The sequence below is a fragment of the Manis javanica genome, chromosome 1, assembly GCF_040802235.1.
Source record: "Manis javanica isolate MJ-LG chromosome 1, MJ_LKY, whole genome shotgun sequence".
Classification (NCBI taxonomy): domain Eukaryota; kingdom Metazoa; phylum Chordata; class Mammalia; order Pholidota; family Manidae; genus Manis; species Manis javanica.
In genome coordinates, this window is record NC_133156.1 from 91,060,047 (window position 1) to 91,078,231 (window position 18,185).

Genomic DNA, 18,185 nt, shown 5'->3' on the forward strand with positions numbered 1-18,185 from the left:
AGAATCACAATACTATCCTAACACCTAAAAAATTAACAAAAATTATTTAATAATCATCAAATATCTAATCAGCATTCAGATTTTTCCAATTGTGTCAAACTTCTTTTGCATTTGTTATAAGCAAGTTACATACCCTACATTTTGTTAATATATATATTACGGCGTTTTAAAATCTCTAGGTCCTCTCAGACACCGCCCAAGGCACCTCCCTCCCAGCATCCTCAGCGAGCGAGTGGCTCCCAGCATTCCCCAGGAGGGCGTTCGCCGCCTGGCCGGGCGCCTGCGTGGTACCGCCGCTCTTCTCAGCGGGCCGGATGCTCAGGCTCTCCGCTTGAAGAAGAGGCCCGCCCCGCTGGAGCAGACACGCCGGTGCCTCCCCTCAGCCCTGGAGCCTTTCAGTGCCTCCTGGGGCCTGGAACAGGTAGGGTCAGCACCCTTAAGGGCGAGCGTTCGCGCCATGTTCCGGTTCTGAAGATCCCTGAGGGATTCAGCTCTGGTTGCACCCTGGTTTAATAAGACATCCTTTATTGCTGCTTTTCCTTTTCTTGTATTATTCCCCAGTCCCCTTCCAGGATGCGCCTTGTGTCTTCAAAGAAACACTTGTGGATGAATCCTCTCAGGCTATTTCTGGGGAATCTGAACGAAGATGGCCTCCCTGGAACGCGTGTTTGTCTTAACCAAAGCCACTGAGCTCCTCCCTGTTTCTAGCTCCAGTGGACACTTTTAGTCCTTGTTTTACTTGATCTCTGGGAGAACTGGGCACTGATGACCACTTTCTACTTCGTGAAACACTCTGTGATGCCCTCTGCTCTTGGTTTTCCTCACATCTCTGGCCATTCCTTTCCAGTCTCTTTCATTGGCTTAAAAAAATAAGCCTTATTGAGATATAATTCATATACCATACAGTTCACCAATTTAAAATGGACTAATCAGTGGTTTTTAGTATATTCTCTGACTTGTTCAACCATCACCACAATTTTATGACCTTCTCATCACCCCAGACAGAAACTTGGTATCCATTAGCAGGCACTCATTTTCTTCTCCTCCAAGCTCCCAGCAAATACTAATCCACTTTCTGTCTCTGTAGATTGTCCTGTTCTAAACATTTTATGTAAATTGAATCATACACTGTGTGGTCTTTTGTGGCTGGCTTTTCTACTTAGCATAATGTTTTCAAGGTTTATTCATGTTGTAATAATACAGGTCAGTACTTCATTCTTTGTATGGCTGAATAATAATCCACTGTATGGACATACCACATTTTATTTATCCATATTTGTCAGTTAATGGATTTGGGGCTGTTTTCACTTTTTTGGCTATTATGAGTAATACTGCTGTGCACATTCATATACCCAGTTTTTGTGTGGACATGTTTTCATTTCTCTAAGGCATTTATCTCAGCATGGAATTGCTGGATCACATGATAACTATGTTTAGCATTTTGAGAAATTACCAGACTGTTTTCCATAGGGGCTGCATTATTTTACATTCCCACCAACCATTTATGGGAGTTCCAATTTCTCCATATTCTTGCCAACATTTGTTAGTATCTGGCTTTTTGATACTAGCATCCTAGTAAGTGTGAAGTGTTATCTCATTGTGGTTTTGATTTGCATTTCTCTAATGGATAAGAATCAACATCTTTTCATGTGCTTATTTGCCATTTGTATATCTTTTTTGGAAAAATGTCCTTTGCCCATGGGTTCATTTTGTAAATGTTGGTATTATCCTGGGTTCAGTGTCAACCCCTTTCCTCTTTTTCCCATATACTTACATACTAATGCCCACTCCTTATTCATACCTTCTTCAATCATGCTTTCATTCAACAAACATTTATTAAGCTCCTAAAATGTACCAGGCACTGTGTTTAGTGTTGAAGCCAAATAGCCATGAATAAACAGATGAGATCCATGCCAGTGAGAAGCTTGCATTCTTATAGGGGATGAAGATAGTAAAGAAGCAAATAAGAAAGATACTGTAATACAGTGGGAGAACTATGACATCAGTATGATAGAGTGATGGGAAGAGTACTGGTAGTAGGGCATAGGGGGAGGGGCATTACATTAGACTGGGTGATTGGGGAGGCCTCTTTTACAAGGTGATATTTGAGCTGAGATCTACCTGCTTAGGAAAAGTACACCATAACAAAAGCATGGACAAGCATTCCAGGCAGAGAGCAGCAAGTAGAAAAATGAACTTTGTGTGTCAGGAAGAATGAGAAAGCCAGCGTGGCTGAAACGTAGTGAGTAAAGAGGAGAATGGCAAGAGGTAAGGTCAGAGGGGCAGGCGGGGCCTTTCTTTTGAAGGACAGACAAGAAAAGTTGACTAGATCTGGGATTCCTGGGATTATCCCTGGTGTGATTTTTGGAGGCAACAGTCAATAAACCACCAGCATATAGGTGTCTTCCAAACTAGGAATTAAAAATTCTCTGTGACTCCTCCATATCCTAATTATACCTCTTCCCACATAGAAGCAAAAAGATACTATACCTGAATATAGCTAATAAATAAAAAACTGGTGTGAACCATTACTTTGTTTAAAATAGAAAAATAAAACTCAAACCAGCACTACAGGGTAACAATTTATGGTGTTGGAAATGTCTTGAGAAGTCTTTTTAGAGTTTTGTGTTGAATGTTTATGGAAGGTGTAAAATTCTTATAATGCCAGCGTTTTATGAACAGTGCAGTTGGCAGCTCCTTTTAGCTTGATCCCCGCTTTCAGGAAATGTGGATTTTCTTTCATTTATTCATATTGTTTCCAGTCCATCAAAAATAGACAGGATGTAACAGGACAGTCCATTTGTACCATTCTTTTTGGAAATAATTGCCAGGAGCACTTTACGGTTGTCAAAACCCCACCAGTGTGACTCCCAAGTGGTCCTCTGTGTTAAAAAGCACACGCTTCCCACTCATCTTTGTATTCCTCTCCCATTTCCACCACAGGGAGGATAATCAGGCTGGGAGAAGCAGCCCTTTAAAATTCAGTGCCATGCAAAGGGCAAGAAGAAGAGTGAAAATGATATATACAGAACCCCCGAAAGAAAAGGGAGGTATGGCTTCCCTCTGTTTAAGAATGCATTTCATGAAAGACTTAGGAAAAACTCAGGTTTACCAGATATGCAGAACCATATGCATGCATTAATTAAAGGAATGTGAAGGAGGAGGAGGGGATCTGAGAAAATAACAAAGCTGCAGTGTATGCATGCAATGATTTTTCATTCTGTTTCGCTTCAGCTCTGCCCCTGCAACAGAGGATCTAATCAATCTGCCGGCTATTAAGTTTGTTAATTGATAATGCATACTAATTAGGCTGTGCGCAGTTACTTAAGAGACTTTGCTAAGGTGATTGTAGGCACAAGTCCAAATGGAGTTTAAAGTATTCTGTGTGAGGTTAAAACCCATCAACCAGAATAGATGGATTTTATATTATAACAGAAGGCACAACATACCCATAAGTATTTAATGTATTGCTCAGTTATCCATTATTACATATTTTAACTCTACAAAATAATTAAAAATGCAAAAACAGCTACTAAAAACTATAACTAAATCACACTGGTGCGGGTTTGAAGAGGTGTCAATGAGAAAGCACTATTTTCTCATCAAGGTAAATGTTTAATTTTCTCATTTATATTTGGGAACAGCCAGGGTAAGCAAGGGAGGAGGCTTTGTGAGAAGCAAGAATTAGTGAACTGTGTGGACACCAGAGGCCATGAACAGCCTCAAATGTCAGATTGCGATGCCCATGTTTCAAAGGTCAGCACTCCAGAGGCTGCCTAGTTGACCCATAGAAACACATTATCTGGAGCTCAAGATTGAAACATGTTTATCAGCCATACAGTTAGCTGCCGGTGCTGTGGTTTGTGCCCTTGCTTTGGAGTACTGTTATTTTGGGGATGGACTGTCAGGGACCTCCAGCAAATGTCCCTTCAGAAAATGCCCACAAGGAGGATGGTTCATCCCTCTCTATGCCTTGGAGGCAGTTCCAGTGTACAGCCAGGAGATATGTCTAGTTGGGTCCAAAGAGATTTCTCCAGATCAGAGTGACATCTCACTCTGCTCTAGTGAATTTCTAAGAGGTTCAGGTGGATCATGAACTAGCTGCTGGCTCAGAAATCAAATCACAGAGCTAATTTAGAGGAGGTCATAATTCTCCATGAGACCCTGAAATCTTCCTATTCTTCTGGAAGATTCAAACTAGTTTCATGGACCTTTTGTCCATTCAGCAGATATCTCTTGAGTAGATTATATGTTCCAGGCACTGTGCTCTGTACCAAGGATACCAGTTATGAACAAAAAAGTCAGAGTCTCTCCCTTCACATAACTTAGAGTCCAATGCATCTAGCATATGCTGTCAGAGAGAGCTTTCTAAGAATGAAAATCCCCTACTTAAAATTACGATTCTTCCAGGATGAAGTCCAGATTCCTTAGTGGCACATGAAGTTATCAAACCATTCTTGACATTCTTGACAGTTACCTTGATACTTCCTCTTTTCAGTAAAAAATTTTTTGAGAAACTGCTATGTCCCAGGCACTACACCAGCTGCTGCACATTCATCAGTAAGCCAAAGTCCCTGCCTTCAGGAAGTTCAGAATTGAGCCAAACTCAAGCCGTATCCAGGACAAAATCTGTCTACAAGTTTTGGACCGATAAGCTGATCCCTGGGACTACTGAGTAGACCTATAATGTGGCAGTTGGTTGTTTCCCCCAAAATGTGTTACTAGCAAAGTATTGGTATAATGTCTTTAATTTGGGGGGCTGGGCCGTGGGGAGAAACAAGGGGCAGAGTTGACATTCATAAAAATTCTATTAAGCTAATATACAAACTAATGTTTAAAACATAAGAGTGGGAGAAAAGCTTTTATGGAAGACTATTTAGCAAGAGCAGAGGGAGGTGTCTTTTATTTTCACTCTTTAGGCAAACAGAGACTTCCCACAACAGACATTTGAATCTAGCAGGAGGCAATAGTGTAGATAGTATGCATTTAATTAACAAATGAATTGTGTTCCTACAGTGTGACCACTGAACCTGGAGCTGATATATACTGCTCTGTTTTAGCTATTTTGAGATGACTGAGTTCAATGACTCTGTGTAAGGAAAACTAATCTCTGAATTCTAAGAGAAAAAATAATTAGATGCTCACTATGCTTATGAGTCATTCTTAACTTGGCCAAAAGCATAATACAGGGGTGTAGTGAATAAAGACTTTGAGAGAATAAGCCATTTCCAAGAACAATTTGTGCAAGCTAGAATTTATTTGCATATACTGAGCATATATTAAAAATAGGATGCCATGACAATATTGCACAAATGCAATAATTAGTGTTTAATAATTACAGAAATACTTCTTATGAGCATGTGCCAGTGGCACAAGCATTATTCTTATTGTACCAAAAATATGACTGGATTAAAAAACTTTGAAACAATTAAAAACTATATATGCAATTACTTTTATTCCTCATTAAGGAGGGTTGACAGAGTCTTGTCTGCTGACTTACTGATACTGTTATTTGGGTAATACTGAAAGTGAATGATTTCCTAAAAATGGATTGGTTTTTTAAAATAGATTACAGGTGAAGGAAACCGAAATGAAAGCCCTCAGTGTTGTGACATTTATTTATCAAAAATGAAGTATGATATTATCAAAACTATAGAAATATGCTCAGTCTGTCAAAGTCATTGGGGAATAGGTATTTTCTGGACTTTACTGGAATGATCAGTAAGTCTCATATGCACTATCAATTGAGAAGACCATTACGAGAGAGTATTCTTTTCATATATAGATTTTAGGATTTATTAGGATGGGTTAATTACTATAACAAGTAGTCCTAAAATCTTAGTGGTGTAACACTAAATGAGTTTTATTGTTGTTTGTTTTTCCTGTTCACATCAATTCAATAAGGGTTGGCAGGGATACTCTGTTCCACACAGTCATTCAGGGACCCAGCCTCCTTGTAGTTAGTTATTCTGTCCTTCACTAAAGCCGTAAGAGGATCCTCTGCTAAAAATGAGGAAAAGAAAAAGGAGGATTGTTATGGGCCAGGCCTGAAAGTGGTGTACATCACTTCAGCTCACACTGTACTGGGCAGAACCTATCAGCTGACTGCACCTAACTCCAGAGGAGACTGGGAAATTTAGTTTAGTTGGGTGCCCACGAGGAAAAAAGAACATCTAGCCAGTCTCCACTATCTAAGATCAACCCAAACAATATCTCTAAGAGTAAAGTTGGGGACCCAACAAAGGTAATAAGCCTTTTCCATACTTGGCTACATTGAGGGCACCCAAAACTATATTATTTACTAGATAACCCCCAGAGATGTTTTATGAAGTGAAATCTGTTATGTATAACAAGGGTTGCACAAAAATAATGCCTTAAGAATTCCAAGGTAACTTGCATTTTGTTAAACGAGTGTGCTGAGTCAACCTAGTTTCATCATTTTTGAGCTCGAGGTAAGTTGGAGTATGCAGTCATTCCATCTGACTGCATCTCCCTTAAATCCCCTGCCATATACAAATGCTGCCCATGACCACTGTAAGTTCTTTCACCAAGCCCACTGATACCTCATTTTTCTGAGCATTAACACATGACAGTTTAGGGTTTGCATATGCAGTTGAACAGGCCACTGTTGGCTGTGAGACCGAGGGATCTAACTGACCTATCAAATCTTTGACAGGTTTCTGGCTAAGAACTCAGACTGGTCACAAATCACAGTTTAATCTAAATACAGTTTTGTCCCAATTCATGAGGCAAATTTTATGAAACAGTTAAATTAGAATGTAATTATTTTCTTTACCATGAAATCCACCAGCTGAATTCCTTTAACTGGCAAATTTTTCTAGTATAGTTTCTCTTGTCTAGTTTCTTTTACAGTCAAAATATTAATTTTATTAATTAATTAATGACTGTAACTGGGAAGGGAGGAAATAGGAAGGTGGAAGAAGAGTGAGGTAGAATGACTTATTTCCTGAGTGTTTCCCAGCTGGTTCATTAAAAGTTGGCTACTTAGGCCTCAGCCCTGTCTATTAACTGAGAGTTGGTCAAGACTGGGATTGAACTGGATCTGGCAAGCTTTGAAAAAGAGATCAACCTACAGACAGCATCGCCACAGCCACCTTTCTCTTAAACCTAAGAGGAGCTGAGGCACCTATTGCTCTGTAAAAATAAGCATCAGATTTGCTTACCAGCAGCCCAGCCTTAGCATTTCACTTTGGGTTATAGACTGTCAGAAATTCTGAGGGGATCAGATGTCTGCAGTACCAACCAATTCATACTTCACAACACAGTCAGACAGCTAAAACTTGGGTTTCTCCCACTCCTTTATTATATCTGGGCTATATATTCCTTGGGTCTTCCTCTGTGTTTCATTTATTTATATTCGAATGGGACCTCAAGTGAATGGAACTATTCTATTACTTTATAACATGTAGTCTTTATTGTCCATGTGTGATCCTATCCTTTATTTACTTATTCTTATAGTAAACACCTATAAAATCACTGACAGTAGCTTACATTCACTTTTGTGCTTCACCCACATGTTACCTTTCTCCCATAATATAACTGTCTTAAAGTGTGTGTTTACCTTACATATATGCAAAATGATAAATGTTTTATTATATATGTGAATATTTACATATACACACACATATGCCTGAACTATTTTGGTTGTTTTTGAACTTAATAAAACAAGTATTACATGCTGTAGATAACTTCTGGGACTTGATTTTTTTTCTTTGCATAACATTCTGTTACTAAGATCTATCCATGTCGTTTATTTGTTATTACTACTGTATAGTATTTCACTAGTTAGTTATTCTCAGGTTGACGGGCACTTGAGTCTTTTCTAGTATTTTTGCTATTAAAAGTAGTGCTGCAATGAATTCACACATCTTATGCATGCATGTAGGAGTTTCTCTTGGCTATATCCCTAGGAACAGAACTAATCAGTTGTGGAGTACATAAGTGTTCACTTTTACACAGTAATGCCACATTATTTTTCAAAGTGGTTATATATTCCCATTACTAATATATAAGAAACACACTTGGTCTGTATCCTTTCAGCACTTGATATTGAAAAACTTGTTGATTTTTACAGATTAAGTGAGTAAAAACCAGTATCTCTTTGTAGTATTGATTTATGTTTCTCTTAATTACTAATGAAGTTAAACATCTTCTCTGATGCATATTGTATATAAATATTTTCTAGTCTGTATAGTCCTTAGGTCTTTTGCTCATTTAAAAAATGAGTTGTTGTTTTTTTTTCCCTCAGATTTTGGTAACTTAGGCAGACAGAAAATCAGTGAAGCTTTGAAAATTTGAACAGTGAATAACCTTCATTTAATGGGCATATGTAGAATTCTCCTGCAATTGGGAATGGACATTCTTCTCAAGCACACATGGAACATTTCCAAAAACAGACCTATATACTTGGAAACCTAAAAATACTTTTAAATGACTCATGAAAAAAACCAAGTTACCTCACCTTTATTACCCAAATCCATATACTCTTCCCTCCAACAAAAGAGTCCTACCTAGGAGCAGGATACCACTAAGGGACCTGGCCCTTTTGTCTCATTCCTACCTCTCCCATAGCATCTCATGGACCATTTCTCTCAGAATACCCCACTGGATATGGACTCCCACCTGCCTCTTAAACTCACTTCCCACAAGCTTAGGAAGAGGGAAGGATGTAATGATGTTTCTATAATTTATCTTTTTTAGACCAAGTAGAAATAAACCTTCAAATGTAACATCACCTAAAATTTCTGAGTGGGAATGGTAATGGTAATGTCAATCCGTGCCCATCTTATTCTTTTCATGGCACAGTAAGATGGTTAAGACACTAACTATATGATGATCAACCTGCTCCTTCCCATACCATCTCAAAGTGTATAGCTGATTTGAAAGAGTTTTATCGATATGAATACCAGCTATCCCCATTTTTAAGCATGAAGAAAGTAGTACAAATTCTACCTTTTTTTCATATGGCCACACAGCTCAAATTTCATCAAGACTTTGTATGGGAAACCCTTTTATCAGATCTGTTTTAAATGACAGAAATCTATTTTCTCCTGCTATATAAACCTCATGGAATTTACCCAACTTGTATTTCCTTTAAGCTGGGTACAATGGCACAACAAAAAACTTCTAACAGATAAAACAGAACGTCTCAGTCCCCAAGTCTGTTGGTGCCTACCACACAGAGAAAGCCATCTGGACAGACATCAAGTCCACCATGATGCTGCTGAAGCTTCTGCTTCAGGGCCCTTTACTCACAGTGGCCCCTTTTAAGGCCCTGGTTGGGACCCGAGAAATTTTAAATTTAGAATTTTTGCATTCTTTTTCTTAAAGAGAGACTTCTAGATTGTATAAGCTTAAGGACCCACACACCTTGATCTGCCTCTGAGCCTGGACATTATCAGCATACACATAAAGCTCAAATCTATGCCTATGATTCATAATAGGCAGATTACTGGTGCCAGGCCAAGCTCTGGGAGAAACACTCGATCACCCTTCATCTGGGATTGGAAGAGGCTGGGCTGACTTGGGTTTGGAAATCAAAGTGAATTCAATTTGGAAAATTTTTTATTATGTTAGACTCTTGCTCCTTTTTTCACTCTCAGAAGTCTTGAACATTCAGTACAAAAAATGTGCATTTAAATAACACAGTTGTAATGACCAATTTTTTTTCTTTCAGACTTTTTGAAAAGTGCTAAAATTCCTGAAGATTAAATTTTAGTTTATCTGTAAAATGGGTTAGTGCTGGGCACATTTAGGCATTCAGTTTTGTCTTAGAAACAGAATATGTTACAGCTCTTCTTTTTAGGTCTGTCTCAATCTCTACTCCAATTTAGTTCTGAACTCTGAGCCAAAGGCCCAAGAAAGACCTTAATCAGATAACACATCAGCTTAGAATAGTGATTTTAGTGATTTGGACACGTGGCCACTTGGAACTGGCTAAAGGCCACCAACTCACTTGACAAAAGCTACTAGATGTCTGTTAGTATGGAGACAGTTCTCCTTGCTGACCCTGAAACAGATTTCAGTAGCCCACCTCACAGTGAAAGGGCATCTCTTCTCCTTTTATTATCCAGATAAGTTTGTGCCATCCAGAAATATCCTGCCAGTATTCTACCAGTGATGTTCTGCAGAATATATTTATTTGATACAATGTGAATGGTGTTAATCGATTATCCCTTCACCTATATTTTTGCCTTGCTATAAGACATATATATTAAAAGTATTAATATACATATTAAATATTATATTTAATATGATACTAAAATATTGAACAATACATGTGGCTTAGGCACTGAAGCAAGGTCCTGGAGAGAGTCTGTGTGGAGATTTTGGGAAGAGGGTCCCAGGGAAAGGAAGAGGGAAACCTGGTATTGGGAGGCCTACATGAGTTTCAAGGAAACTATTATTTTACAAATGGTATGATGTTATTTTTCTTTATTTTTTTGGTATCATTAATCTACAATTACATGAAGAACATTATGTTTACTAGGTTCCCCCCTTCACCAAGTCCCCCCACAAACCCCATTATAGTCACTGTCCATCAGCATAGTAAGATGCTGTAGAATCACTACTTGTCTTCTCTGTGTTGTACTGCCTTCCCCATGCCTGCCCCCTACATTATGTGTGTTAATCGTAATGCCCCCTTTTCCCCCTTATCCCTCCCTTTGCACCCATCCTCCCCAGTCCCTTTCCCTTTGGTAACTGTTAGTCTATTCTTGGGTTCTGTGAGTCTGCTGCTATTTTGTTCCTTCAGTTTTTCCTTGTTCTTATACTCCACATATGAGTGAAATCCTTTGGTACTTGTCTTTCTCTGCCTGGCTTATTTCACTGCGCATAATACCCTCTAGCTCCATCCATGTTGTTGCAAATGGTAGGATTTATTTTCTTCTTATGGCTGAATAATATTCCATTGTGTATATGTACCACATCTTCTTTATCCATTCATCTACTGATGGACACTTAAGGTTGCTTCCATTTCTTGGCTATTGTAAATAGTGTTGTTATAAACATAGGGGTGCATCTGTCTTCTTCAAACTGGGCTGCTGGAATTTACCTAAGAATGGGTAAATTCCTAGAAGTGGAATTCCTGGGTCAAATGGTATTTCTATTTTGAGCATTTTGAGGAACCTCCATACTGCTTTCCACAATGGTTGAACTAATTTACATTCCCACCAGCAGTGTAGGAGGGTTCCCCTTTCTCCACAACCTCGCCAGATTTGTTGTTTTTTGTCTTTTGGATGGTGGCGATCCTTACTGGTGTGAGCTGATATCTCATTGTGCTTTTAATTTGCTATGGTGTTATTTTATACTTTTAACAAACAGTATGGCAATATCTGTGTACACCAGCTAAACCATCCTTGAACATAGACACACAATTCCAAAGACAATGGCCACTCCCCGCAAACCTACCACAAATAGATAGTGGGAAGATTTGAGCTATAGTTCTGGCTCAACTATGGAAGCCTGTGGGGAACACTTGAGTCTATGAAGTAGTGTTATTAGTTGGTATGAAAGCAACATTTACTAAACTGTATTGTGTTTATGTACCACATGGTATGCTACAGTTAGAGCCTGGCAAGCGGTGGCCTTGTTTTGGGATCTGCACTTCAGAGGCCCCTATATTTGCTCACACACACACACACACACACACACACACACACACACACACACACATAATTTATTAAGTAACACATGCACCTCTCTCACTGGGATGTAGTGCTCTTTGTTGACATAGAAAACCCAAACCCCTAAATATTAGCTTATATGCCTAACACCTTTCAGGCCCAGGAAACACTTCCAAGTGGCCTGCCCTGTGACCTCAAAACTAAAGACAACTGTGTCCAAATTCAGAGATGATTTGTGGGTTGTGCCACTGCCAATTTCAAAGACAGGCACTGTTTTTGAATGCAGAGGGATTTCAGTGGCTGGAGTGCTTAGATAAGAGAAAAGACAAATTAATTAACTTGTCAAATCCTTCCTGTCAGCATGAATGCAATAGACTCTTATGCAATGAAGTATTGTTTCCAGGAGTGCTAAGCATCCATTTTCTTACTTCTCACCCGTGTTAGGTGAGTTCCAATTCCTGGTTCACAAGTTAGAGCAGTATTTGCAGTGGTTGCACATGGTGACTTAGGAATATTTTTCAGTATTAAATAATTCATATTACTCTTAAATATATCCATAAATCTCTGTACATACATATACAGAGAGAAATATTTATTTAGGCAAACATGTGGAAGTATGATGGCAGTTCTTTACATTGGCAACCAGATGGATATTGAGTGCTGTAATTGCAAATAGTTTTATCATTATAAAATACTTAATAATATTTAAATAAAAATTCAAAGTATTAAATAAAAAATTTCAGCATTGTTTAAATAAATAATTTAAAATTTGATACTTATAATTTTCATTCTGCCTTTCAAATTTAATACATAATTTTGAATATTTTAGAAGAGAAAACATTTTTGAAAAATACTAGTTTCTTCTATTTATATGTTATAAAAATACATTAGAATTTTCATCCTGTATATAATTACACTCTATTTTTTGTCATTAAGGTCATTACTGCCAATAGAATACAAGTTATGTAAAAATGTTGATTATAACAACATCTTTAGTAATTTTACTGAAATAAAGCAAGGAAAACATATTATGGACTGAATTTTAATTTTTTATGAATTGTGTATATTTTTACCTCTTTATTTGCCCATAGCCCAAATATCAAACAGTATTAATGCACAGTAGTCATTAGAGTTAATTATCTTTTGATATTTTTCCATTTTATGTGACTTTAAGTCATATAAAAATCAAAGCTTTTTACATATTTTTCCATGTTGGCAGAATATTTGTCAAGGAAGAAAGAAAAGAGTATTTTATTTAATAGTTTGTTAGGTTTGTGTATAACTTTTTTTTTTTTGAGAGGGCATCTCTTGTATTTATTGATCAAATGGTTGTTAACAACAATAAAATTCTGTATAGGGGACTCAATGCATAGTCATTAATCAACCCCAAGTCTATATCTCAACAGTCTCCAATCTTCTGAAGCATAACAAACAAGTTCTTACATAGTGAACCAGGTCTTACGTAGTGAATAAGTTCTTACATGGTGATCAGTACAAGGGCAGTCATATCACAGAAACTTTCAGTTTTGATCATGCATCATGAACTATAAACAATCAAGTCAGATATGATTATTCATTTGATTTTTATACATGATTTATATGTGAATCCCACATTTCTCCATTATTATTATTTTTTAATAAAATGCTGAAGTGGTAAGTAGATGCAAGATAAAGGTAGAAAACATAGTTTAGTGCAGTAAGAGGGCAAATGTAGATGATCAGGTGTGTGCCTATAGACTAAGTATTAATCCAATCTAGACAAGGGCAACAAAACATCCACGGATGCAGAAGATTTCTCTCAAAACAGTGGGGGTGAGGTTCTACGCCTCCCCTCTGTTGATCTCCAATTTCTCACCTGATGTCCCCCCTGTGACTGTGCCTATCTTAGGTTGTTCCTCCCTTGAGGAATCTTACCCGTCTCTGGCTAACCAGTCACCTTCCGGGGCCATAGAGGGAAATGTAAAGTTGGTAAGTGAGAGAGAAGCAATATTCTTTGAAAAGGTTAGCTTTTTACTTCTTTGCAGATTTATGCCCTGTGGCTTCTATGCCCAGCATTTGTCTTGAGGTATCTTTACCACTTGGAAGAATTACGATACTCGGTAATTTGCGATATGAGGCGCTAATTCTACTAAAGGGTTGTAATTAGGAAGGAAGAAGAAAAGCTATAGAAGTAGCAGACGGAAGAAAACATGGGAAGATTGATTATTTCTTTGACACATCTTCTTGTAGAGTAACATAAGCATGTATAGGTTTTAAACTACTCATTAAATTGCACACATACATTAACATAATAGGAATACAGCTACATAACAAAAGCAGACCTACAATTACCAGCCATATCCAGTGAAACCAAGAAAACCAGTTAGGTACCCTAGGCATTTGTGAAAACTTAGCAATGATATGATGAATATTGTCTAACTGAATTTGAATAGTTTGAGAAAAATCAGACAAATTAAAGCATCACATTCCTGGGAACTGTTCACATCCCATGTGTTCTCTTAACAGTCACACGATTTTGGAGCACTGCAACTTGCACTTCTCCTAATTCTTGGTTGAGTTCTGACAGTATAGATCCAGTCAAATTTGTTGTTTTACTGTATGCACAGGCCAGCTGAGATATCTCCTTCTTCATTCCAGTGGCAAGTCCAGGAACCGGTGGGATGAATGCAGCTACAACTGCAGCAGTGCCAGGATCTTTGTTGAAGTTTTTTGATGATCATCTTCTGGAATGACTCTTCGAGAGGATGTTGATGTTTGAAGTTCTTCTTCGTATCATATCATATTTGTTTTCTGTGTAGCCAAATTAGGCTTTGATCCTCTGTTAGTCCATTCTTGGGTTCTGTGATTCTGCTGCTGTTTTGTTCCTTCAGTTTTTCCTTTGTTCATATACTCCACAGATAAGTGAAATCATTTGGTATTTCTCTTTCTCCGCTTGGCTTATTTCACTGAGCATAATACCCTCTAGCTCCATCCATGTTGTTGCAAATGGTAGGATTTGTTTTCTTCTCATGACTGAATAATGTTCCATTGTGTATATGTACCACATCATCTTTATCCATTCATCTACTGATGGACACTTACGGTTGCTTCCAATTCTTGGCTATTGTAAATAGTGCTGCGATAAACATAGGGGGGCATCTGTCTTTTTCAAACTGGAGTGCTGCATTCTTAGGGTAAATTCCTAGGAGTGGAATTCCTGGGTCAAATGGTATTTCTATTTTGAGCATTTTGAGGAACCTCCATACTGCTTTCCACAATGGTTGAACTAATTTACATTCCCACTGGCAGTGTAGGAGGGTTCCCCTTTCTCCCCAACTTCGCCAACATTTGTTGTTGTTTGTCTTTTGGATGGTAGTCATCCTTACTGGTGTGAGGTGATACCTCATTGTGGTTTTAATTTGCATTTCTCTGATAATTAGCGATGTGGAGCATCTTTTCATGTGTCTGTTGGCCATCTGAATTTCTTTTTTGGAGAACTGTTCAGTTTCTCTGCCCATATTTTAATTGGATTATTTGTTTTTTGTTTGTTGAGGTGGGTGAGCTCTTTATATATTTTGGATGTCAAGCCTTTATCGGATCTGTCATTTACAAATATATTCTCACATACTGTAGGGTTCCTTTTTGTTCTATTGATGGTGTCTTTTGCTGTACAGAAGCTTTTCAGCTTAATATAGTCCCACTTGTTCATTTTTGCTGTTGTTTTCCTTGCCCAGGGAGATATGTTCAAGAAGAGGTCACTCATGTTTATGTCTAAGAGATTTTTGCCTATGTTTTTTTCTAAGAGTTTTATGGTTTCATGACTTACATTCAGGTCTTTGATCCATTTCGAATTTACTTTTGTGTATGGGGTTAGACAGTGGTCCAGTTTCATTCTCTTACATGTAGCTGTCCAGTTTTGCCAGCACCATCTGTTGAAGAGACTGTCATTTCCCCATTGTATGTCCATGGCTCCTTTATCAAATATTAATTGACCATATATGTTTGGGTTAATGTCTGGAGTCTCTAATCTGTTCCACTGGTCTGTGGCTCTGTTCTTGTGCCAGTACCAAATTGTCTTGATTACTATGGCTTTGTAGTAGAGCTTGAAGTTGGGGAGTGAGATCCCCCCACTTTATTCTTCCTTCTCAGGTTTGCTTTGGCTATTCGTGGTCTTTGGTATTTCCATATGAATTTTTAAACTATTTGTTCCGGTTCGTTGAAGGGATTGCATCAAATCTGTATATTGCTTTGGGCAGGATGGCCATTTTGACGATATTAATTCTTCCTAGCCAAGAGCATGGGATGAGTTTCCATGTGTATAACTTTTAAATATGTAAACACATAGTATGTGAGCCTTCTTTGCACTCTTCCCTTAGGCCTTGTAAATGATAATCATGGCCCCAAATAGAAGGTTTTAGGAACTGTGTTAAGATATTTTTAAAATCTCTGAGGTGTGATGGAATTTCAAAGAGTCTGTCAATAGAGAGCATTTGGTGTCTGCTTTCCCATATGTTCTCAGTGCTGGGGCAGATCATTTGGCTTTTCTCTGTCTTACTCTCCCTTCTTGGCATACTAGGTACTACTTTAGCCATGGGGGAGCAAGACAGCAAACATCAGACAGTATGAGAGCTTCAAGCAACCGCTGCAATTCAAGGACATGAAGGCAGTCAAAATTTGCACTTTTTGTAAAAAAATGATTATAACTTAGAGAATGAATTTGACATACATCATAACCAAGCTGTTTCTACAGATTAAGTTAATATTTTATGTAATATCATGTATGTTTTTGAAATCATGGTAAAGGCACCTGGAATCATAATATTCTTTCAGTGGCAAATGTCATATTATGTTTTTAGGGCATTATGTCACGTATTATTAATAATGCCTAATTACATAAAATTATTACTAAACTGGCAATTAAGTGGATGTGAAGGATCCATATGCTAAACTGCTCATAACATTTCAATTATGAATTTCACATCAGATGTCTTCTAGTGTACATTAGCAACATTGATGAACAATCTCTTGGCCACAACTACCCAAATGAACTCTACATTGTAGCATGTAATACTGGCACGAAGTCATTTTATACATTTTCCTGAGTTTAAGGAAATTGCCAATGGGAGAGCAGATACTCCTCTTTCTCAACAGTATTAAAGAATTTGTTAATGCTGTAATTAGCTCTCTCAAACGTGTAAAGCCTTGGGGGTGCCATTTACCATTTATGCACCTTGTTGACTAATGAGTTGTTTTCTTGTTCTTTGATTTACATTTCCCTCCCCAAAAAGCAAGCAAATGACAGTGATTCCATTGTTTATAGTTATATGTTCTTTGCTTACTTTTGTCCCTGACTCTGTCTTTTGGCTGTTTATAAATCCAAGAGGTGTAACAGTAAGGTGTTCCTGCTCAGGCACTGTCCTTGGGCACAAAACCCAATGATGCCTTAAAGAAGGGGTTGGTATGTATCATTCCAAAGTGAGACAGTATTGACCAAGAAAAGTTTAGGTGATGTTAAATGTAGCAGCACAGAAGGTCATTTGGATTCCAAAGATAGCTATTCATGAATTCAGGACCTCCCTTTGTTCTCCTGTAATAGTGGATAGTAAAAGGTTTCCATCACAACCTGATTAGGGCCTCTTCCAAAAACTGGGGTTGGGGATGGCAGGGGGTGACTTTAGCTATTTAGCATAGTGGATAGGAATTTGCTCTCTGATTTCCTTTACACACCCTACTGATGTACAGTTTCATAAGACAGTTACAGCTCAGGTCTCTTCCATCCTCACACTGCACTGCATAGTAAAGTGATGGGTAAGGTCAGCTGGCTCTCAGGCCTTTCCTTACTTGGATGTCTGGCAGTCTTAATTGCGGCTCCATTATTCAAGGTTGAGACCCCTGGGACAGCTCGTGTGAAGATGATCAGATTCTAAGCTAAGTAAATGTTTTACCAGGATATCAATGTATTAATTTATAACTAGAGTTTCACTTATCTTGAAAAATTTACTCTTTGTTTTCCTTTGTCAGAGTACACCTTACTTTGTTTCTGGGTACTAGGGAAGTAATAGCTAGAAGATTGTATTCAGTTGACAAACATTTATGAGCCTCAGTAAAGCACTGGGCACTGAAGATACAAATATCTGTCCTCAAAGAATTCATAGTCTAGTAAGAGTGGTGCAAGATTTCCATATTGTGTGCTCTAGATACAATGCAGATTAGAGGGGGGGTGTGGTCAGTTGTGCTGAGATGAAGGGAACTGAAAATTGTTCCCTTGGGAAGGGATTAGTCAAGATCTGAGTGGGGTCCATGAAGAATAAGTGTGCATTTGCCTGGTAATGACAAGGAGTACACAAAGGCAAACAGAGAAGAAACAGCAGGAACACATTCAAGGATGTGCAGATAGTTCAGAATGGCCTGAGCATAGAAAACAAAGGGTAGAGCAACAAGTAATGAGGCCAGGGAGGTGGCTTAGGATGCCCTCAATGGAGTACTGTGTGTGCCTCACTAAGAGCAGAAAATTTATCCTTAAACACTAGGGTCTGTGAAAGATTGTGCTATTGGCCCTAG

The 18,185-nt window shown here is 38.2% G+C and overlaps 1 long non-coding RNA gene across 2 annotated transcripts in view; it reads left to right on the forward strand.

Moving 5' to 3' along the window:
- Positions 1 to 268: 268 nt before the first annotated feature.
- The window catches only part of LOC118968749 (uncharacterized), a 119,215-nt gene continuing 101,298 nt past the window's right edge, over positions 269 to 18,185 (forward strand). For both annotated transcript variants that reach the window (XR_012129454.1, XR_012129459.1), the window contains exon 1: positions 269 to 421. This is a non-coding gene — a long non-coding RNA (uncharacterized lncRNA). The remainder of the gene's footprint in view (positions 422 to 18,185) is intronic.